This window comes from Bombyx mandarina, chromosome 10 (genome assembly GCF_030267445.1).
Source record: "Bombyx mandarina strain Sakado chromosome 10, ASM3026744v2".
Classification (NCBI taxonomy): domain Eukaryota; kingdom Metazoa; phylum Arthropoda; class Insecta; order Lepidoptera; family Bombycidae; genus Bombyx; species Bombyx mandarina.
Window position 1 is genome coordinate 10,351,314 of NC_143217.1, and position 23,185 is coordinate 10,374,498.

General features: G+C 36.3%; 1 long non-coding RNA gene across 1 annotated transcript; it reads left to right on the forward strand.

Moving 5' to 3' along the window:
• The first annotated feature begins 3,520 nt into the window (after nt 1-3,520).
• Nucleotides 3,521-19,938, forward strand: LOC149502226 (uncharacterized). The gene is made up of 3 exons (XR_016323663.1): nt 3,521-13,575; nt 13,606-13,964; nt 13,995-19,938. It is a non-coding gene; the product is annotated as an uncharacterized LOC149502226 (long non-coding RNA).
• The last annotated feature ends 3,247 nt before the right edge of the window (nt 19,939-23,185 follow it).

The window sequence follows — 23,185 nt, forward strand, 5'->3', positions numbered from 1 at the left end:
AATAAAAATCAAACCCGCAAAATTATAATTTGCATAATGACTGGTGGTAGGACCTCTTGTGAGTCCGCGCGGGTAGGTACCACCGCCCTTAACCACTAACCACTTAACATTAGGTGGGCTGTGAGCTCGTCCACCCATCTAAGCAATAAATAAAAAACATCTACATAAAGAATCTCAATTCAAAATAGCACGACGCTTCGCAAAGGATTGTTAGTTCACTTGAGACAGAGAAAGCATTTTGAAATGTTTCTTCTGTGGAAGATGTCAATCCGTCCGTACGAACATCAAGGCTCTGCACTTGATTTAATGTGACTTTTATTACATTCCACTTCCAGTTTCATTGTGCTTCCCCTCTTTCACAAACGTTTCAGCGGTCTCCTTTTAAAAGGCACCAACTGTTACATGTTTATGACATTTGGAAGATGCGCTTGGCTCTTTGTTGCTTGTACAATTGCTACAAAATGTTGCTTAATTCTGTATTTAATTAAAGAATATATATAAAAAAAAAAAACAGTTTATTAAATCAATTTATTTGGTAAATTTGATATTAAGATAATGACTAGAGTTTTGTGATTCACTATGATTACGCTCTTGATTATTCCATTTAATCAATACCGTGGCACTATTTTTTATAAACACTAATACATTTTTTACTGGTGGTAGGACTTCTTGTGAACCCGCACGGGTAGGTACCACCACCCTGCCTATTTCTGCGGTGAAGCAATAATGCGTTTCGGTTGGAAGGGTGGGGCAGCCGTTGTAACTATACTTGTGACCTTAAAACTTATATCTCAAGGTGGGTGGTGTATGTACGTTGTAGATGTCTATGGGCTCCAGTAACCACTTAACACTAAGTGAGCTGTGAACTCGTCTACCCATCTAAGCAATAAAAAAGCCTCGAATATTTGATTGTAATATAGAGCATAATTCCAGCAAGAATGGAATTATGTCTTCTAGTCATGTTTCTAGTAAAAGCGATCGTTTGTTTCTATCGGACCACAAAACAATAACGTCCCACCCACACGCCGGCAAATCAACCATATGCTGTTACAAGCATAATAGCAACGGGTGGGAAATGACCGGTGCCATTCATCACCGCGCCGCAAATAGCGCGTTTTCATTTCCATTGCGACCAAAAAACCACAGCCCGTTCACCCTCCGCGATGAAGCCGTTAAAGCGATACGATTTTTTGACGAATACGTAAAATTCGACGTTTTACAACGGGGAAGTCGTGTAGGGTGAGCTGTGGTCGCGGTCGCGATGAGCGAATAATACACCTCTTCCGGCCTGCATTAGGTAATGAACCGTAATTGGTTTATTAAGGCGCCTCCTTTAAGGTTTTCGGGTGTGAAATTTTATAAATAGGTGTGTAAGTGTAAATTTATTTAGGGGATATAAAGTGAAAGTAAAATTTTTCTTAATTCATAAATAACTAAATCCAACCTCTATACTGTGACTATAATTATTATTTTATAATAATTATTCAACGGATATGCCAGGTACAAATTAGAAAAATAAATAGCATTTCTAGTATTTCTCGCCAAAATTCTCATACTCCCGGCATAAGCTTAAAAGCGTCATTATCTTCCTAAACCTAATGACTAGATAATATAGTGATCAACATTTTGATAAAAAAGTATTCTAATAATACAATAAAGTTTATATGTATATGTTCTCTATGACTCCGAAACGGCTGGACCTTTTTCGATGAAATTTTCAAGAGATCTTTAGGTTGGTAGCGGGTTATCCTGTTTGGTGGCGGTCGTGTCAAAGTCAAAACAAAGATCTACCAGTAAAGCGGGAATATTTTACTAGTTTTAAATAAAAATGTTGCGCATTCGTTTGTGAAATAATTGTAGCGTGAATAACCAATTTGCGTTCGCACACTACATTGGTTCAAAAGCTTCTACTCTGTTACGTAAGAGCCAGCATCGAAGGAAAACGTTATGTTATTTATCCGCACATACTACGAGTATACACCATAGGTCATAACCATTTTAACATTTGCCTTATTTGAAGTTTCGACACTTCTATTTTAATACGCTTTTATTAGCTTCAGACGTATGTATGTTAGTATGTAACAGAATCTTTGAACATAATTTTGACCCCTTTCAAAACGTCGGATTAACTTGAAATTTGGTATACTTATTAAGGACCGATGACAATTCAATATTTGTAAAAATTTTAAAAATTTTTTGGAAAAGTTAAAAATTCAACTAAAAAATGAAAAATAAATAATAATTTAAAAAAACTAACAAAATATTATGCTTTTATAGAAAACCCAATCCATGGTATCAGTAGTTATAAATATTTTATGAACAGATATGAGTAGAAGGGTTATTTTGATAATATCCTGAAAAGCACTCCACGCTTTTTTTACAATAAAATCGTTTTTTCTTACACTATTTTTGTTAGTTTTTTTAAACTATTATTTATTTCTAAAACAAAAGAATAGTTTATTGATTTGAACATTTTTCACTTCCATTTATAAACCGATGCTCAAATTGTGTGATATTATTACATATTATCATTTAAAATTTATTATTTGAATTACGCGTGTGACGTCCATAGCGGCCATTCTTTAAAATACACCGATACCAATTTTTAAAATTCAACGCCTTCAAATCACGACTTCGCTATATTGTGATGAATGTCGTTATGATCAAAATTGTTCAATAGCGACACAATAAGTTGATCAAACAGAATATCCAGGCGTCCGTTGTCTGTCAGCGTGTATGTTTTTGTCGTTTTGTGTCCATTAAAGCTGTAGCCTCTAGCGAAACGTTCGAGTCGGTTTGCTCCAACGACCGCAATATGGGGTCACCTGATAATACTTGCGTAATTACGCCATCATTACCCACCAGGCTTGTAGCTGAGGGACATACTTAGCTCTAAACGTTCATGGCTCGGTCTTGTTGGATACCCAGAACAGGCGACTAGTTCACCTTTAAATATTCTGAACTAAACATTTAGTTCAACGAAAGATAATTTTACATATGTAAAAATAAAACTCATGTAAAAATAAGCATTTTTATTGAAATGTGTGTAGTTATTTGATATGAATATCGTGAGGTCGTCTTATTAAAATGGAACACTTTTTTGAAGTATCCAATGTTTTAGTTGAAATTCTGGTAGTTCTTGTTAGAATACTTTGAGCACGAGTCTGACAATATCGTAGAATTATCCTCAAGTCAATCGAGTTACTACCGACCGTATTTTATGTGCACCTTTAGGGCATTATAACATTTACTATTTAATGTGCCAATATCGATTACTTAGTAAATTTAGTCTAGGTGACGTGTTAATATACAATCATAATATATATTCATTTTCAACTATACATAAATATAGGTTAGTAAAATTCTTAATTTAATTTAAATTAAATGCGTTTTAATGTGTATATTTCCATTTTCTCGTCTTGAAATATGTTTTGATTGCATCTTAGATGAATTAAATTGAAATAGATTGAAAGTCGTGGTAACTTTGTAAAAGAATGTACGATTTTTTCATATAATTTTTATTTGACAGAGTAAGATCATTCCTAAAACTATACGTAAATTAAACAATTCTTTTAGAAATATCAATAACGAACGTTGCTTAAAACATAACGTGTGGATCTGCATTTGAAAAGGAAATTTTCCGTGAAGCCGCCATTAAGAACATTAAAATAACTCTATAATCGCTTGATAACGTGCGCATTAAGCTGCAGTCAGATGTCCGAAGTAACAATCGATTTCGAACCAACTACAATTTGCATTGTGGCTCCTCCGGCAATTTGTGTCCGTCGCCTTATTTAAAGGCTACCGGAATATAGCAGGCCTGTTACTGATGTAGTCCAGCAAGACGAGTGAGATACAAGCTAATTGTGGGCAATTTTCAAAACCGATTGTCGATCTTTGCTCTTACGCTTCCTGTGTTTGTTGCTTTTCGAGTTTAACGACGTATCTTATTCTGGAATTCTGTATTATGCGATTTATACAACAAAAAAAAATCGAAATAATTTCTACACTTCACATACCACATACGAATGTACGATGTTACTATTGGAACAGTTGCTAAATAAAATTACCTACTATTCATGAAATGTAAACCTACTAAAAAAACGCAACATCGATTTTCGATTATTTAGTATTGGATGAGTTATGCCGAATATAGTGTTAGTTTTTTTTAAACTCTTTCAGCTCAAGAATGGCCTTTACTAAATCCCTTTTAATCTAATTTAATCCTAAATTATACAATGGATTTATTGCAATTTATTTCTTAGAAATGTATATTTGTGTTTTTTTTTTGTTCATGGTTTACGCTGAGCCAAACTAAATTCTGTTGAGTTACAAAACGGAGTATAGCCTGACAGTTTATTGCATAAGCTACCACTTAATAAAGGTATCATAGGGAATTTTATCAGACGAGCGGTCGTGCAGCGGTGGACGTCGTTAGATCGTATTATCGATCGATCGATAGCTTCTAGATTGCATCTCAATAATCCTTCTCCGAGATATCGCCTTTTTAGATTATACGGTACGAACGTGCGTCTTCATAATTCGTAGTTCTTGTTGTAAATAATCGAATGTATTGAATACTTTCAGATGACAATTTTTTTGTTAATAATTGATGTGCTGTAGAGAGTGTGTTAGACATTCGTTTCTTGGTTAGAACTGCAAGCCGGTGACCGTCGGGACGCGGTAATTGATGACATCGCGGGCAAGCTTTGTCCGCCCATTTTCCGTCAATTTTCGTCGCTTGAGTGATGGTATAGCGCACCGCCCATCTCGCCTCGCTCTCCGCATCTCTCTGTCCCCCTGTGATGCCCGGGTACGGCACGCGCTGTGCTAAATTTAAATAGGATGAACTTGTAACGGGCGGCCACCGCTAAGGAATGTGAGCGGCATAATGCGTTAATCATACATACGTGACATTTACACTCAGAGGTTTCTTCGAAGCAGTCAATAATTTGAATTTTGTCATTTGTTCTGTCATGTAGGATGCAAGGTGCACAGACAACGTATTTATTTTTAAGATAAATTCATAACTTTCAAAATCCTTCAATTTAATTATAAAGTCAGTAATGCTTAGTGTGGTTATAAATTACTTCCCCTAATTGCCGTAAGCACCTAAACCTTTAAGATAAATAAATCCCTCTCGATTCTGACCTCACCCCCAGGAGTGCGAAGTCAGCGGCAGACAAAGAGCCTACCTATTTTCCCCTGCAGTAACAATAGTCCGGGGGATATAAATAAAGTGGAACCACTTAATGAAACACATAAACTGAAGAGAGGTAACGGGGCGGGTACAGACGGGTTGTCATGACAACGAGGTACATTCTAACAACGCAGGACTATATTCACTATGTAAACGATTTTACTTAATGAACATTTGATTATAATATTTAATTAAGATCTAAGACATTTCTTTAGAGTTTTTATAGACATGCCGGAGGTGTAAAGTGATCAAAATACAGTTTTCACCACCACTACGTCCAGGAATGTCGACAATAGAAATAATCACGAGACTAATTAGTTATCCTGTTTAATATTAATTAATTTGTTTTAAAATATCGTGGACAATTAAAATTGATTGGTGTATTGTAAAACCGTACCGTAACGTTCAAATAAATGGTTAAGTAGGTAGTACAATTTACCTTATTTAATTACCTAAAATAACCATAAAGAAAGCAGTAGGTATATTTCTTTTGTTTATTTAGTTTATATACATATTTCATGCGGTATGTACATGACTTGACATGTCATAAAGTAAATAAATTGGACATAGGTACCTATCGAGCCTCGCGGATGGTTTGTTTCAATGTCAAATAAAATGCATGTCATTAAGCTTGCTTGTTGACATATGGAAAGGCATAGGATTATTGTATTCATACTGCCTACTTGTTTGCCAGACTTAGCTAATAACAAAATACAGTATAAACGTGCTATTTGAAGTGATCTGATGTTTCGTTGACCCGTGGCACAATCAATAAAACGATTATAAGTGGACCGTCGAGAGCTGATGAGAGACATCATGCGATGCACCGCGCACGTGGTACTTTTTATAACAACTATTACGCTGTCAGACGAAAACATATTAAGTATATTCAAGTGCCGCTATTGTCTACTCAACCGTAATTGGAGGCAATGACGCTGTTTTCGAATATAACAATGTCTTCGTATCGCTACATGTTTCGTATAATGGAATTTCAGTAATTTAGGTTAGATAGTTTCAAAAAGCGCCAAGATGTCACTCAGCCGTATTTGGCGGGATAAGAATATTTATCTCGAGACCAAACTCTGGTGTGTTTTGACTGTACAGCAGTAATTTCCGGTTCATTCCGGTTTGACCATTCCGGTGCGACAGGCTTATATTATTGAGGTTTTGATCTCATGCACGCGAAATTCCAGTTGTTATATATTTAGGTTCCTGTGATTTCAGAAAACGTCAGGAGTGCTGTGAACTTAATGACAAAAATAACGAAATAATATTCGTGTAAGTCGTGCGAGTTTAATTTTATTAATTAATAGATTGTTGATTTGTAATAAACGCGTCAAGTTCTGAACTTATCTGTTGAGTAATTAACAGAACAATTGCTAGTTACTAATTTAATTGTAGGTATTGTGGCATCTTAATGAATAAGTTTATTATATCCGTGAAAATCAGGCAAATATGTACGCCCGCTGTCGTTTGTACCGCGACTGATTTATCGAGCTGCGTTTCTTACCCGTAACGTAACCGCCATGTTAGTTTTATTTTGAAATTCTACCAATAAAGTATTGTGTTTATAAAATAGTTTTACGGTTTAAGCTCGCGTTTATTTGTTCATTTACAAAAATAGAAACTACGGATTTAGGTATGAGAATTTAGAAAGATAATACTAAAGCCACGGTAATTAAAGATTAAATTGTTTAATTATTTTCGTGATGGAATCACTTGTAGGTACACCTGTATCTTCTGATTAATAGCCGAGCGGCCTATCTTCATTATGATCCTTTGACCGTAAGACTTCAAGACATTATTATACTCAATAATAATTTATCCTTTGCCTTTGAAAATATTTTTTCACATACCTTTATGCTTATAAATATAATTTATAAGACCTTTCGTCTTACAAATTAAAAACCTAACACTTGTGAAATCGTTAAACTGTTTAGTGATTTGGTGAGACGCTATTATCAATAACTTAAATAGCTAACCACTACGTTTGATATGATTTGTAAAAAAAGACGTGTATCTGATTGAACTAAGTTAGGTATTCGATGATGGAGTTATTAACGTTATTGCATCAGTTATTGCCTATTGAAATTCTGATGAAAATTTTGTATTTAAAGTTAACTAAACTACCTTAAAAGCTATTAGCATTCTGGATATTAGTTTTTACAAAAGACCTCGCCTCTGTTCAGAGCTCATTCAAGATTTTCCTTGTCATAAATTATTCGTGCATTAATTCTCGTTTCGTCAAATTTAATCGAAAGCCGTACATAGTACATAGTAATTCGTGACATTTAATATTCATTATAATTTAATTCGCTAGTGCGGATACGAGGACCGTGATATTACCGAGTTGACGGTGCGCTGTAAGCCAGCCGGGGCGGGTCCGATCGATACCGCCCGATACTCGTGATTTACCTACGAAATAATCGATAAATACGAAACGAATGCCGTTATCGATAATTAATTTCGATCCACACGGCACACCCTATGTTAATTAAGTTCGTGAGAATATTAACTTGAAGTAATTTTTAATTTTAATTTAATGTGAATTACACTAAGCTTCGTAAGGCATTTGTTGAACTGATGGCTGCTGGTACTTTTTGGTATTAAAACAAAAACATTCTGTGCCTTGATACCTTTACTATGACTCACAGGTCTCCAACGGACGTACTTATTCATATTAAGATTATAATTTTCGATAACTGGTAAATATAATAGTTGACTAGACAACGTTAAAATATAATTTATCATCCGACATTGCGGATACCTAATTTAAAAAAAATGCGGGTTTGTGACCACATTCTTCGATGAGACAGTGATGCGCCTAACAGCCAGCTACATGAATTTGCTAAAACAACATGAACACTTTCTGCTCCTTAAATGAAAATTACTGTTAATATTTAATTAGGTAGTGCCATATTTATTTTTTCCGTTTTTGCTTCTGAAACGGGCTTCGTATCCCACAAATATGTTCAGAGTAGCTTTTATGGAATAAAAAAGTTTGATCGTTATTTTTATTAACTGGATAAAACAGAGGCCTATTAGTTTGAAGCTTTAATCAAGATAGTAAATTAAAATAATAAAATAGTTTTGGTATTTTGATAACGAAAAGTGCCGAAAGAGCAAGAGCTAGGGTTCGGTACTCGCGGCGTCACGCTCGCTGCCTACACAATGACGGAAACGCTAGCTCATGCATTATTCAAACGCGAAGGCAAATACAAATAAATAGGCACGAAATAAATACAAACAGGCTGAATACAGCCGCGACGTTGGGCGGGGCCAAGCGACATAAATATCGGGCAAGCTGTCATAAGAGCGGCGGATATCTCGACTTTCGACTTGGACGAACTATTTTGGATGTGACGTCTGCTTAAATTCACAGTTATTCCTTTGAGGAAACATGTACTATTTACATTACACTTATTCAAGATCAAGTTCATATTCTGTTTGACGCATGGCAATCAAGATCAGAAGTAATCGAGTATTTTTACGAAATTAATAACTCATCGTTGTTTTTTTAATTTTTGTTCAACGATCATATTTGGCTCCAATACTAATTTTACCATAATTTTTTTTATTGCTTTGATGGGTGGACGAGCTCACAGCCCACCTGTGTTAAGTGGTTACTGGAGCTCATAGACATCTACGACGTAAATGCGCCACCCACCTTGAGATATCAGTTCTAAGGTCTTAAGTATAGTTACAACGGCTGCCCCGCCCTTCAAACCGAAACGAATTACTGCTACACGGCAGAAAGAGGCAGGATGGTGGTACCTACACGCGCGGACTCACTAGAGCTCCTACCACCAATAAAAAAGTTTTTTGTGGGTAGATTAACAGTGTTTTAAGTACTTAATAAATCCTTACTTAATAAAGCATAAAGTGATGAATCAGAGCAAGTAGTGGAAGTCTCAAAACGGATCGAAATATTTACAGTTTGCTAAAGTCGCAAATTTGTTTTTTCTCTCACACATACATACATACATATTTTCATAACTACGATTACGGAATCTCGAGTCGAACAAGCTGTCAGACCCAAAGATACGATTAGTTATTATTGTGTGCAACGAAATAATCATTATTAGACGGGAGTTAAAGACTTAAATTTAAACGAATAAATACAATCAATCGTTCTTGACTACGAAAACTGTTCGTGTATTCGAAATGACGAAAATAGTGAAATGTTAACAGTAACTGCGAGATTGAATCGTAAAAGTTATTTCAATACCGCGACTATCAAATACAATGATTTTAACTCATAGACACAGCCCACTGAGTTTCAAGCCGGATCTTCTCCGTGGGTCGCGTTTCCGATCCGGTGGTAGATTCTGCGAAGCACTGCTCTTGCTAGGGCCAGTATAAGCAACACTTAAGGTTTGAGACCCGTGAGCTCACGACTCACGTACATGTTAGGAAGAAGCTGAAATAGCCTCAATGCTATTAGCATAGGTAGGAAAAACAAACCAATGATAATTTGATAAATATTAAAACTACAACACCATCATGTAGCATTTACGAAAACGGCAACGTCAACCGAAACAAGCATTTTCCAAAAATATTTTAAAATTAATAAACAAGTAAATATTTCGATGTTCAGCCGGGCTGGTAGAATTTAAGCAAGAACTACTCGGAATTACAGTTATTAAATCATAAATATGTCAAGGAATTAATTGAGCGGATAAATAGCCGTATTTTATGAATAATTTGTCAACAACACGAAGTCATTCATCTTGTGCGCTACACAACGATTGAAAAACATCTAAAGTTGTGTATTTTGAATTTAATATCAACGTTCCTTATTTTTTTTGTTTCAAAGATAAAATTGTTAACTTACTTTGTCGCAACAGTTTTATCAACAAAAAAAAGGAAAACTGGTTTTGTAGGTTACATAATAATAATTACGCTACAGTTACCCATCTTATATGCATGGAAACGTTTTATCATGAGAGTGCATTTTTAAACGCAGCCGATCTCATGACTGAGTTAAATTACGTGCAATTTATTACTCAAGAGCCATATTAAATTATCATAAAACAATTTACAACTAATTATTTCATTAAGCCTATGCATGCTCGAAATTGACAATCACAATCAAATTTCTGGTAGATTGTCTGTCAATCAACTTATCCTAAGTATTGTCAGTCAGTGGGCTCAACCTAATTTAGCAAATTACGAGTTTGATTTTATTACATAATGCCATTTCAGCATAATAGAAGTTGCATATGAACATGTGCTAATACTCAAAAGAAGCATTCGAACCACTTTAGTCGCATGAATCGTTACACCGAGCGTATTCCTTATAGGATCACGAACGCTTCTAAATTACTCTAATTTGCGGAGGATAAAATATTAATTGAAATCTCGTGGCCAGGGTAAGTCGCCCACTTGTCCGCTGATCGTAAACTGCGCGAATCGCCATAAATTGCACGAAATCATCAATTACTGGAATATGTCGGGAATGAAGGCAACGCACGCAACGAAACAACACGCGCTTACGACGTGCCAAAATAAACACAATAGCGTACATCTTAAGATAGTTTAATTCTAATAAAACCTTATAGAGTACTCGGAATTAGAAACTCTTTTTAAATCGAATATGTCCTCTATGAGGACAGAAAGGAATGGAGGAATATGGTCCAAACAAAAGTGCTTCGTAAAGGTCACGACCCTCAGCACTGAGGAACACGACGCAAGAAGGAGGAGTTTTCAGGTGTCGTGTACTACTTTTTTATAATTAAAGAGAGACAGCACAGACAAGTTTTTTACTTACAGCGTCGTAAAAGTCGTCGCAGCCTAAAGGATAAGATGCCCAGCTCATTCGTATCCAGCCATGCGACTGTGCTAGTGTTCGAATCCCGCGGGCCGGTACCTGTTTTTCTAAAGAAATACGTACGTAAGGAATGTTCACGAATAACTTCCATGATGAGGGAATAACATCTTGTAATAAAAATCGAATCTGAAAAATAAATAATTGGCGTTATTACTGGTCTTTCGAGCCCGCTCGGGTAGGTACCACCATCCTGCACATTTCTACCGCGAAGCAGTAATGCGTTCGGTTTGAAGGGTAAGGTAGTACCCTGTACTATAAAATTGAGATATAGAAAACATATCACATGAAAAAAATTTTTAAGGGACCTACCTGGTTGTTGTTTAACAATAATTATAGGTACTAACTTTAAGATTTATATTATTACGTTATTATTTATATTTTCTCTTTGGTTACGTAACTGTAATTTTATTCTGTAAGAGTGGCCAAAACACCTACCGACTTCCATTTTTTTTATTGAAAACACTAAGCCTTGCCCAATAGTTATAAAACAGAAAAGAAGGAAATCTGTTGAGAAACAACAGTACAACAGGAAAAAAAATTACAAGACGTGTAGGTTTTATCTTTGCTTATACATATTTAAATGTATACAGAGATATATTTTATGTTACTTTAATAATGAATAGTCAACTAAAATGGACTAGACGACATTGAAACAAATTTATTGGATATTCGTAAATTTATTCAATAATTCTGTTTTGAGTTTGAAAACATAATATTTCATGTTATGTTTGAAGAAATAAATGATTGCATTCAAAACTTAAAAAAAAAGTAATCTTTGTGTTAAAATAGCTTAAAGAGCTCACTCAATTTTTACGCTCCGACATTTCAGACATTTTTTTTAAATTTAATTAAATTACTATCATTACTAATTTAAGGACAATTAGGATCGCAGAAATCTGACAACTAAATCTTGGTCAGCCAAGATGAAGCGCTGTAAAAATGTAGGCGAATAAAAGCGCTCGTGTGCGTTTTGTTGGGCAATAAACCTCAATTACCTCATAATTAAAGTTGTATTTAAGAATTTGAGGATTCATTCTCATAATACATTTACGTCGACCTTTCCATGACTGGTCGTTTGACCTTGCAGTCTTAATCTACCGAGTTAACTATATAATGACGGCAATTTGCCTTTAAAATTTAGCACGAAAATATCATCAGGCCTGGAATAATATTGTCCTTTCAAGCTGCGAAGTCCTTTGCCAATGGGATCGCCTGTATAAAAGGCGGCGTTATTATGTTGGTAAAACAAAATTCCCCATAATGGCCTCATTATATGTCGAAAATTGCCCGAGAGCTTTTTTGTGCGGCTATATAAATGTATTTGTAATAGCTTTTAGAAATATTGCGAAGAAGCGGCCCAGGATTCAGCCGGGTTCTGATTACCGAAACTTAATTTATTTTTCATGTCCATAAAAAATATATGAATTTGTCCGCAGCGCCGTGGGAAGCGACCCTGTCGCCGCCGGCCCCTATTACGTCATTATTTTCTATATTAGATTCCGGATTAAAAGGAAGATTAATAGTAAATCGATTAATTTAAAATATGGCAATACGATCGCCAGACCATACATACTCTATTCAATCTATTTCAATGCTAGAATTTGTATATTTTATTAAAAATGTATTCAAAGAACCATTTTTACTGTAGGTACGTGACTAGAGTTTCTAAAGTGATCTACGTTTTGCAGAAAAATACAAATTTCTTTATTAAAATTGCATGGCATCATGAGCTTCTTTGAAAAGGTGGGTAAATACCTAAGGGCCAATCGTCGGCCACTACTATAAAGTGGTCCATGTCAATTGGTACTAATAAAGTCTGTGAATGTTAATGAATCGCTTTTCGGTGTTGTGAGATGTGTCATAAAACGAGCCACTGGTTCGGGTGTCGCAGGCGCTTCGCTCCGGGGGGTCGAGGGGAGGCCTAATTGATTTGTGCCCCAGGCCACAATCAAAACAGCTCGTATTTTACAAGACGCGTTTTCGGTATAGAGGGTGATTGTGCGGGTGTGGGTATTGTGTTCAGGGGTTTGTCATTGCGATCAGTTAGGATTCGATTCCTTGTTGTACCCTGGATTTTTCCTTTTTATTTTTCATCATTTTCCATATCCATTATCATTCATCATCATTTTGGTAGGCAGCGGCTTGGCTCTGCCCCTGGCATTGCTGAAGTCCATGGGCGACGGTAACCACTCACCAGCAGATGGGCCGTATGCTCGTCTGCCTACAAGGGCAATAAAAAAAAGTGTGTGTGTCCGCTCCGACGCACGACTGGAGTTTACTGGATATAAAAAATTAAACGAAACAATACGAGAAATAGTTCTATATTACGACAACACGATACACAACAGATTATTAACAAATTAACGAGACACAAAACAAACGACTAACAAATATATGAAAATACAATAATGAGAGAAACGCGCGATCAGTACGAGGCTTTGTGGCGGACTGCCGGCGCAGCAGCCCGGCGTCACCTGCGATAACGCGGCCGCGCGTTGGCTCCTGATTGGCGCGCGCACGCATCACGCAATCAGGAGCCAATCAGGCGCATAACGCATTTCGTGTGACATGCTAGGCGCATAACGCATTTCGTGTGACATGCTAGTACGATTTTGGTCCCCATAATTTTCATACCCCGGGCCTATATATGTAAATCGATTCTAAAGGAGTAAACTCCAAAATTAAACGAAACAATACGAGAAATAGTTCTATATTACGACAACACGATACACAACAGATTATTAACAAATTAACGAGACACAAAACAAACGACTAACAAATATATGAAAATACAATAATGAGAGAAACGCGCGATCAGTACGAGGCTTTGTGGCGGACTGCCGGCGCAGCAGCCCGGCGTCACCTGCGATAACGCGGCCGCGCGTTGGCTCCTGATTGGCGCGCGCACGCATCACGCAATCAGGAGCCAATCAGGCGCATAACGCATTTCGTGTGACATGCTAGGCGCATAACGCATTTCGTGTGACATGCTAGTACGATTTTGGTCCCCATAATTTTCATACCCCGGGCCTATATATGTAAATCGATTCTAAAGGAGTAAACTCCAAAAAAATAAAAAAATCCATAGCCCTTCGATCTCACGTAGGCTACTGTAGACTCATGACACCATAACTTCATTTTCAGTTATATCAGTATATCTATGTATCTATTTCTTGCTTTTATGAATGTTCTGAAACGCTCACTGCACCTCTGATTCTAATTGGATACGGAACGCCATGGTCACCCTGTTTCAAATGACCTAAATCTCTTTGAGATACAAGATCAATGCATTGAAAAAAAAACACAGAATCTATCAGTACCTAAACGTAATTAAGCTGAAAATGTTTGACATAAAAGGTTCTGAAGTGTCTAATGTCAGACGGCTTATTTGGAGAGTCCATTAAATTAAAATAAGATAAGATAATCAATATTACTACTATTTAGGTTTCATGGTAAGAGAAGTTGTTTTAGAAGCAGGGCTTCGCATATTGGAATCCTTTGATACACATTTCGAACAGACTATCAAGCAAGGCTCTTTTGATAACTTCAAATTATGTGTGTCTCAATCAAGGTAACCTTTGTTGAAGACAGAGCAGATGATATTTCGATTCTATTCGATTGGTCTGAAAAAAGTAATTCTTTATTTATTTTCAACTTTGATTATTTTACATTTAATTTAAATGAAACAAGTACGAATTTTCGGCAAAGTTATAAATAAAAAGAACGTAAAATTTATCATAAAATCATTTAAAAAAGCATTTAAAATTCGTTTGAGTGAAGCTCCCAAGCCACAACGGTAGATGTTGCGAATTCTAATGTGTTCAGTGATCAAACACAAGAAAATCAAATGATCATTTGATAAATAGTCCCCAGGGGTGCCTGCCGGCAGCTCGTAATACGGTCACTCGACCCTCGCTACCCCACTCATGTGGGAAACGGTGTGTCGCGGGAAATTATCGCGTCAGTTTTTTCATAGTGGCACTAATAATATTCATGGCTACAACGTTATTTCGAACTAGTTTTGGAAATTGGGTACGAGCTTGAATTAATTGGATGGAGTGCTTACCAGCTGAAGGGCAGGTGGCAGGATAGCTAGTAGAGCATACTTTGAGCGGGCATGGGTAGATACCACTAGTCCGTCTAATTTTACGCAAAATTTTTATGCGTTATGGTTTAAAGGGCGGATTTCTCAGTGTTCAATATAGCTAGACTTCGAAATTATGTCTCAAGGTGATTGGCGGCAATCACTTCACCCCAAACTAGGCTACGAGGTCATCTACTCATCAAAATTAACAAAAAAAAGCATGTATACAGTTTACACCCAACAGAAGGATAACCTTCAAAATCATTCTATCATTCTCTTGCAGGCAAAACTATAAATGGAGATTTTGTCTCTTTTTAGTGTCGCTTTTCGGTTCATTGATGTTCAAACCACGACAGTGGTAAAGAAATATTCACTTCACAAACATGGCTTCCGTTATCATAGAACACAAAATATTTGATAGATACCGGAATGGCACTAACGACACTTTCAAGATAAGCTAGCATTTACAAATTTCGAACAACAACATTCGGTCAGTCTACCGAGTAATTTTACCCGCTCGATGGAAGACCTTCCCTTTCCTTTCCCTTTGGTGTTAACCCCAATCAAACACACAAGTTTACAGCCTACCGTGTGGTCACGAAGTTCAGTCGGCTCTCAAATAGCGAAATGTTTATGTCACTCTTCGAATTTAAGCGCAAAATGTGTCGTCTTAAACTAAAAAACTTGGCCACCCCAAGCAAATACGTAACCGCAACAGTCAAATTCTCGATACAAGATTCAATACAAGAAGTCGAACAAATAGATCGTACGATCATTAATCACGTAGCGGCTGATTCGACGCGGCACAGGACAACTCTCTTTCGCAATAAATCTTCGTGGCAACTGCAGTGCGGGTGCGCGCTGAAAAATTGATGACCGAAATAAACTTGCTGAAGCGATTGCCTACGTTGTATCGCGTTATAGTAATTTTAGGAGCAAACACGGCGATATTCACGTGCGTTCCAATTTTTCTATTACCTTTTTCGTTTGCGAAAAGTGAAACTGTCGCTCATATTTATTTCAGACTTTTTACTACAGGTTTATAGATTTTTTACTGGTGGTAGGACTTCTTGTGAGTCCGCGCGGATAGGTACCACCACCCTGTCTATTTCTGCCGTGAAGCAGTAATGCGTTTCGGTTTGAAGGGTGGGACAGCCGTTGTAACTATACTTGAGACCTTAGAACTTATATCTAAAGGTGGGTGGCACATTTACATTGTAGATGTCTATGGGCTCCAGTAACCACTTAACACCAGGTGGGCTGTGAGCTCGTCCACCCATCTAAGCAAAAAAAAAGAAAAAAATGATAATCATGATGTTACTGGTAATTATTATTAATTAGGTTTTAGGATTATTTAGCAGTTTAATTAAGGGGTCGAGCTCACCGTACTGATGCTAAGTGGTTAGCAGAGCCCATAGATATGAAAACGTAACTGTCACTAGCCACTTTGCGAAGATCGAAGCGTATAACGGATGTACTACTTATTGAAAGGAAAGCATGAATTATTTCGTAAGAATACCCAGAGCCTGCCCGTGGGGGCTCACGAATTGTTCCATAATTACTTAGATTTGGGTTTCACAAAAATAATAGTCACACGTGGAAAACTCGTTTGGAGTTGCGTGGTTGCCTGAACACTCAGAATGCGTGTTCGCCCACGCACCGACGCATTGTATGCAAATCACAGGTCGCAGGTCGTCATTGACAGACAGTGGATCGGCCAGCGCACGCTGTTTGTTGTTTTATTGGAACATATTTTGTGGGTTTCGAACTACAAATAAGTAATCGAACATGCGATCAAATAATATAATAATAATAATACAGTTTACATAGTCCCAATAGTCATTTTCACCACAGGCGTTGTCCCTAAGCACCTCCACCACAGCCTGAAGTTAATTGATCTGAAACTGTCTGAAACCCAACACTTTCATGCAACTACAAAAAGTTGCTATATTAAATACACGTAGAACTGTTTGTAAATTTTTAGAAATAGAAGAAAACTTAACTAACGGACCTTAAAAATATTTATTTCTTATTATTTACTTGGCTAAGGCCCGTAAATAATAAATACGTACCAGCGTCTGCTGAGAAAAATAAAGTAAAGAAAAAAAAAATTATCGTAGGTTTCTCTCCCAATAGTCCCTAACGCTCCGGCCGATTTTTGCCCACTTCGCCGGAGTGTGTCCTGCTGTCTTCCCGGCGAGGCAGTGTTTGATGCAAATAATAATAAAATAATTTATTACCTTTCACATTAAATAAAATAAAATACAAATAAAAGAAAAGAAAGAAAAAAGAAGAAGGCAAAAGGAGGTGGCTCAGCTAATGCTGTTCAAGGTCGATAAATCGAACCACAGTACAGCAAATAAAACAGTACATGGAACATACGAGTATAAGTAATACTATTATTACGTATTGAATTTCCTCATTTGAATTTTCTGTTGCGCTTACAGAAATGATCTTCGATCATTCAGATCTTATTTCCAATTTTTAGTAGTTCGATTTTTTTTGTTTCAGATAGCAATACAGGTAGTCGTTGCAGAGCTTATCAAGATATTTGATGTGCTTTGATAAAATCCTCATACAATTGCTGATATTCATAAATTTAGTTTACATCTAAGCAATAAAAAAAATAAAAAATAAACTCGTTTGGTTCTTATGATGTGATCATACAAAGGCATAGACTCAAAAATCATAAAAAACCAATACGGGCGTTATGCTTTTATTATTATTTATTCTTATCATGTGAAAATTACTTTGACAGCAACTATGTGAGTGTGTGATAGAAAAATACAGGACAAAGCTAACTGTATTTTAAAAGTAACCATACATATGTTCGAAAAATATAATATTCGAACAACAAATCGATTTCTCAATAGAACGCACACGACATCTATCGTACATTGATGTAAACATATAATCTGGAATTTGGCAACTATTGTAAGCTAGTGTAATACGACTTAGCACGATCGAACAGAACTGGTACCGTATTCGTGGCGCGAAGCACATGAATGGCCCGACATTAAGCTGAGTCATGACGAAAATCCCATTGTGTAACGAAATTGTGACGAGACGCGACAGCGACACAGCGGTGTCCGCGTGCTATAAGACACGACGCTAATTGTGAATGAGGGTCAAAGATCGACGTTTTGGATCGTATTACCAATATCAATTTCCTATTACGAATGACATATTACATTTATAAAGATTTTTTTGTATCGTCCGCGTTTTCAGCCGGTTAGTATAACAACAATTTTTACTGGTGGTAAGACCTCTCGTGAGTCCGCGCGGGTAGGTGCCACCACGCTGCCTATTTCTGCCGTGAAGCAGTAATGTGTTTCTGTTTGAAGGGTCCCCACCCTTGCAGCCGTTGTAACTATACTTGAGACCTTAGAACTTATATCTCAAGGTGGGTGGCGCATTCACGTCGTAGATGTCTATGGACTCCAGTAACCATTTAACACCAGGTAGGCTGTGAGCTCATCAACCAGTTTAAGTAATTTTTTTTTTGTAGATTTGATGGTTATAATACATCCCCTTAAATGGGTCTATGATTTTATTTAAGAAATATCTGCAAAACCAGTTGAATAACTAAAATAGGAGAAGGCCAGTTCATTACACACCCGGATAGCAGATGGCGGGAATAATGGTCTCTTCAAAGCACTTTAGATGAACGCAGTGCCTTCATAGGAGCTATGAATTCTGCACCGGAACCCGGTGTAGGTATATGATTGTTGAAAAAGATGTTATCATCATATCGAACGCTTCTTCGAAGATTTAATCTATTTTTTTATTGCAAAATGTTGCTTTTCTTAATTTTTGAATGTGTTTTACAATTAAAGAGCATTTTAATCAAGTCACTAATTCTTTTGACGGTTCATACAAGCTTAAGAAAAGTTAAGAATTTATAATACGAAGATTTTGTTTGTATAAAATGTGTATGTATATACGTTATGAATACATCGTTCATATCCATTCTAAATTGTTTAAGTAGAAGACTCAATTGCCGAGTAACTCCACGATTCTACTGGCAGATAGAGCCCACATGTAATTAACTTCATAGTTTTTTCTACATTTTCTTTTCTATCTTTGGGGTTAAAGTTTTCGACAACTTTGTCGTTAATTTTTGTTGTAACTACACTGTTTGCAGTTTTTGTTACTGTTAAAATCTATGGTAACTGTGTAATAAATAGGTGTTAAAAGAAACACTTCAATGTGATAATAACTAAAATAAAAAAGTTAATTAATAACTTTGAGGATCCGAGGTATATATTATTATGATAAAACAATGTAAAGGCCAAATAAATGATTTATTTTGTAATTCCGTTATTTCATTGGTAATCTTTGTATTTCTTAAACCTTAGTACGGAACGATACTTCGATAAGGCTATGCGTCATGATAATCGCCTTATCGTTGCCGCCGCTGACTACGCCCCGAATCCTGATCATGCAGGAGCCAGTCACCGTCGACGCCCTAGACACGTCCTTACGGATCCATCAGATCCAATAACCTTTGCATTAGATGCCTTCAGCTCTAATACTAGGGGCAGGCTTAGGGACCCCGGTAACCGTACTCGTCGAACTCGACAAAGAGGTCGACGTGCAACCTAACCCATGCATCAACCCGCTGAGTTTCTCGCCGGATCTTTTCAGCGGGTCGCGATTCCTATCCGGTAGTAGATTCATTCGCGAAACAATTGCTCTTGAGTTGTTAGGTCTCCTTCGGAGGCGCTCGGGCAGTTGTTAGCAAATCCCGCCCCTCTTGGCTGAGCCATTGCTCACCCACCTGTCCTGGTGAAACTGGAAAGGCCTTCGGGCCACGAGTAAACTTTCAATCATAAAAAAAAAAAACCTTAGTATTAGAGCCATTGAACTCTCAATTTATATAACGTAGCTACAGAGCCAGTGCTAATAATTTATTGCGTTGTTAATTTTTTCTCACAACAATGGTACGCCTTTTATTACAGCTACAAAATGTCAACAACGTACTGTAAACTATGAAACCAAATAAAAGGAAAGCCACATAACAAGAGGACTAATCCTCAATAAGCTGGCGGATAGAACAATATATACGCGCGGATGGAGCCAGGACGCGTCCAGAAATTTACTGTCCATAATTACAGGGTTGCTTCAGTTAATTGCAGACGGGCGCTCGTCCCGGCGTACGTCGCTCGCTTTTTTTGACCAAATAAAAATTGACTAATATTCATAATAAATAATGAACTCCGCGTTCTCAAGACTTTCGAGGGAACGCGGTTAGATTCTCGACCGATTATTGTTTCGTGGGTTACTCTGGGGTTAATCAAACGATCGCGGTTGTGGGTTTTCGAATAAGTATTTAATTTGTAAAAGCTATCTTAGTTCTTTGTGAGCATTGCTGACGGTATGAATTTAATTTTTTATTCGTTACATTTCTTGTTCTTCCTATATATGTATGTTTGAGCGATAATTCAAGGAAATTTTAGAATTTTTTTAATATGCGGCAATCTAATAAAATAAATCTTGAAAAAATATATTTTTAACTATTAATTTCATTTAAAACTCTTTTTTCCGGTTCAATCTCGCGCTTTTTAATGTCATTATCATTTATATTTGACGACTATTGTGCGGTTTTACGAATTTAATGTAATATTACATAATAATGTTTAATATAATCTATATATTAATACGTGAAGCAAAAACTTTGTTTCCCTTTTTACGAAAATTGCGCGGACGGAGGAGTATGAAAATTTCCACACTTATAGAGAATATAGAGAAGAAGTGCACAATCCTAATATTTTTTTTAAATAATGCATAAAAGATACATTAAATCAATAAAGAAAACGTTACACACACTACATACCATGTATTTGACGCACACACGCATGCATACTATTTATTTATTGTCAAACTTTTGTTCTTGACGTCTGTGGTCAAATTGAGAATAGATTAAATATTGTTTGTCTTTGTTAATATTTTTTATAGTGTAGTCTTGGCGAAATTTGTGATTATAGAAATATAAAATACAATCATAATAGTGTACAAACTTATTATACAATTCCAATTAATTATAGTTGATTTTCGACTACTGCGGGACCTCTAGTATTACATAATAATGTAATATTCCAGTAAATTATGTCAATGACTCGCAAAAAACCGAAAAATCAAAACCCTATTACAATTAATCGTCTTCAGATCAATGTATTTAACCTAATACCGAGTATCACTTATTAATAATAATAAATATACCGAGTATAACTTATTTAAAAACTATCGATGAAAGTATAATAAGGTTAAGAGCACTGAATTTATCACGTGCACGACTCGGACAACGTTTTTTTTTTGGTGAATTTATCATAATTTAAGGAATGAGGCAAAAAAAAACTGGTTCACCTCGTTGCATGTTGTTCGCTGTTGCTACAGGCTCTCTTTATAATTGCAGGGTTTCGCCCAAAAGCCCTCAATTATAAAATAATAGCTGATTCGGATCATAGTAATACCAATTATTATCACGCTCGTTCGCCTATCATTATTGTTGAAATATAGCGGACCTGGAGCGTTGTATGCAAACTTTGGATTTTTTTATTTGTCCGTTATCGGAAATTATTCTAACCGAGCAATCGAACAAATGCGGATTCAATTGTAGAGATTGAATAAATACGAAACCCAAAGTTAAATAGCTAGGAACGAATCACGCATGGTCATACGGTCTCAATTTAGGATTCCCTGTGTTATAAACATAAGACTGGCATACATATTTGTATACGTTTAAATATATACATATGTATATAGATAACAAGCACAAAGAGCAAACAAATTTGTTTATCACACGAATGTTTGCCCAATGTGGGATCGAACCCACGACCCTCGGCGCAACAGCCAGCGACAACTATTGTACCGCCAAGACATTCATTCTCACTCAAAGCTCACTCAAGATTATAATCACTATTTCTAAGGCATTAATTTTTGAAAAACAAGACATTAATTAACTCATACAACATTAATTTCAGTCAATTAACGCAACGCAATGCAATAGATTTGTTATTAAAAGTTGGCAAGAAGGCACTTAATTAAATGCAAAAATTCAGATTCGCTGAGTTGTTGTAATGTGTCGATTATTCAAATTTTCGAACAAGAGAATCGCCCCGCCTCTTTGCAATCGCAATCTTAATAAAGACTTCCTAGATGCGCTTACGTATTTTATTTTATGAAATATTACCAACCGACATGTAAGTTTAATTAAAGATAAAGTTTAATTAAATGTTTTATGGCATACATAACTGATGAAATTCGTGTAGTCTAGACGAACTCGAAGACTCATTGTAATTGCTTTTTGACGACTATTTATGTGTACGAGAATAATACTCTACAGTTGGTAACTAATATATGATAAGCTGTGGCGGGTAGCCATCATACAACGCAAGATAATTGACAGATGCCTGAATCTCGCTTACGACATTTTCAAGATAAAGCGCATATAGGTATATACAAGTTCCGAACAACAACATTCGGAGCGTCGGTCTATTGAGCCATATCACCCGCTCGGTGGAAGATCTTCCCTTTGTCGTATATCTCTATAAAGCTATTTTTAATTTTATTATAAAATACATTTGCTGATAGTAATTTGCTAAGTGTTCTTTAAATTTAAATGAAATTTCACATAGATATGAACGTTGTATAGACATCGGTACTGCTTTGGCAGCCGAGTCAATTAATCATCGTAGTTCTACTGGATAATTCGGCGGTTGATTTAGTGAAAAGCAACGTGTTATTACGGGATAAATCTCTATCTAGAAAAGCTAAGAAGGACTAAGCGCGCCCCTGATTTATGGCGCCTCTGGCCATCGGCGACTGCCTTACTTTTTGATTTGTTATTCCAAAGAAACTTTGTTTTCGTATTTAGTTGAATTTTAATTATTGGCTACAAAATTATACGGTATAGTACGTTATTATTGCATTGTATCGTCAGTGATTGTTGCTTTTATTGTATCACTGGTTTTCGATTTATCTCTGGCCCTCGGTGGGTATGGAAGCTTCGGGCAGGTAATAACTAAAATTCTTAAAGTTTTTTTTGAGATATCGTTTTGGGTTAAACACT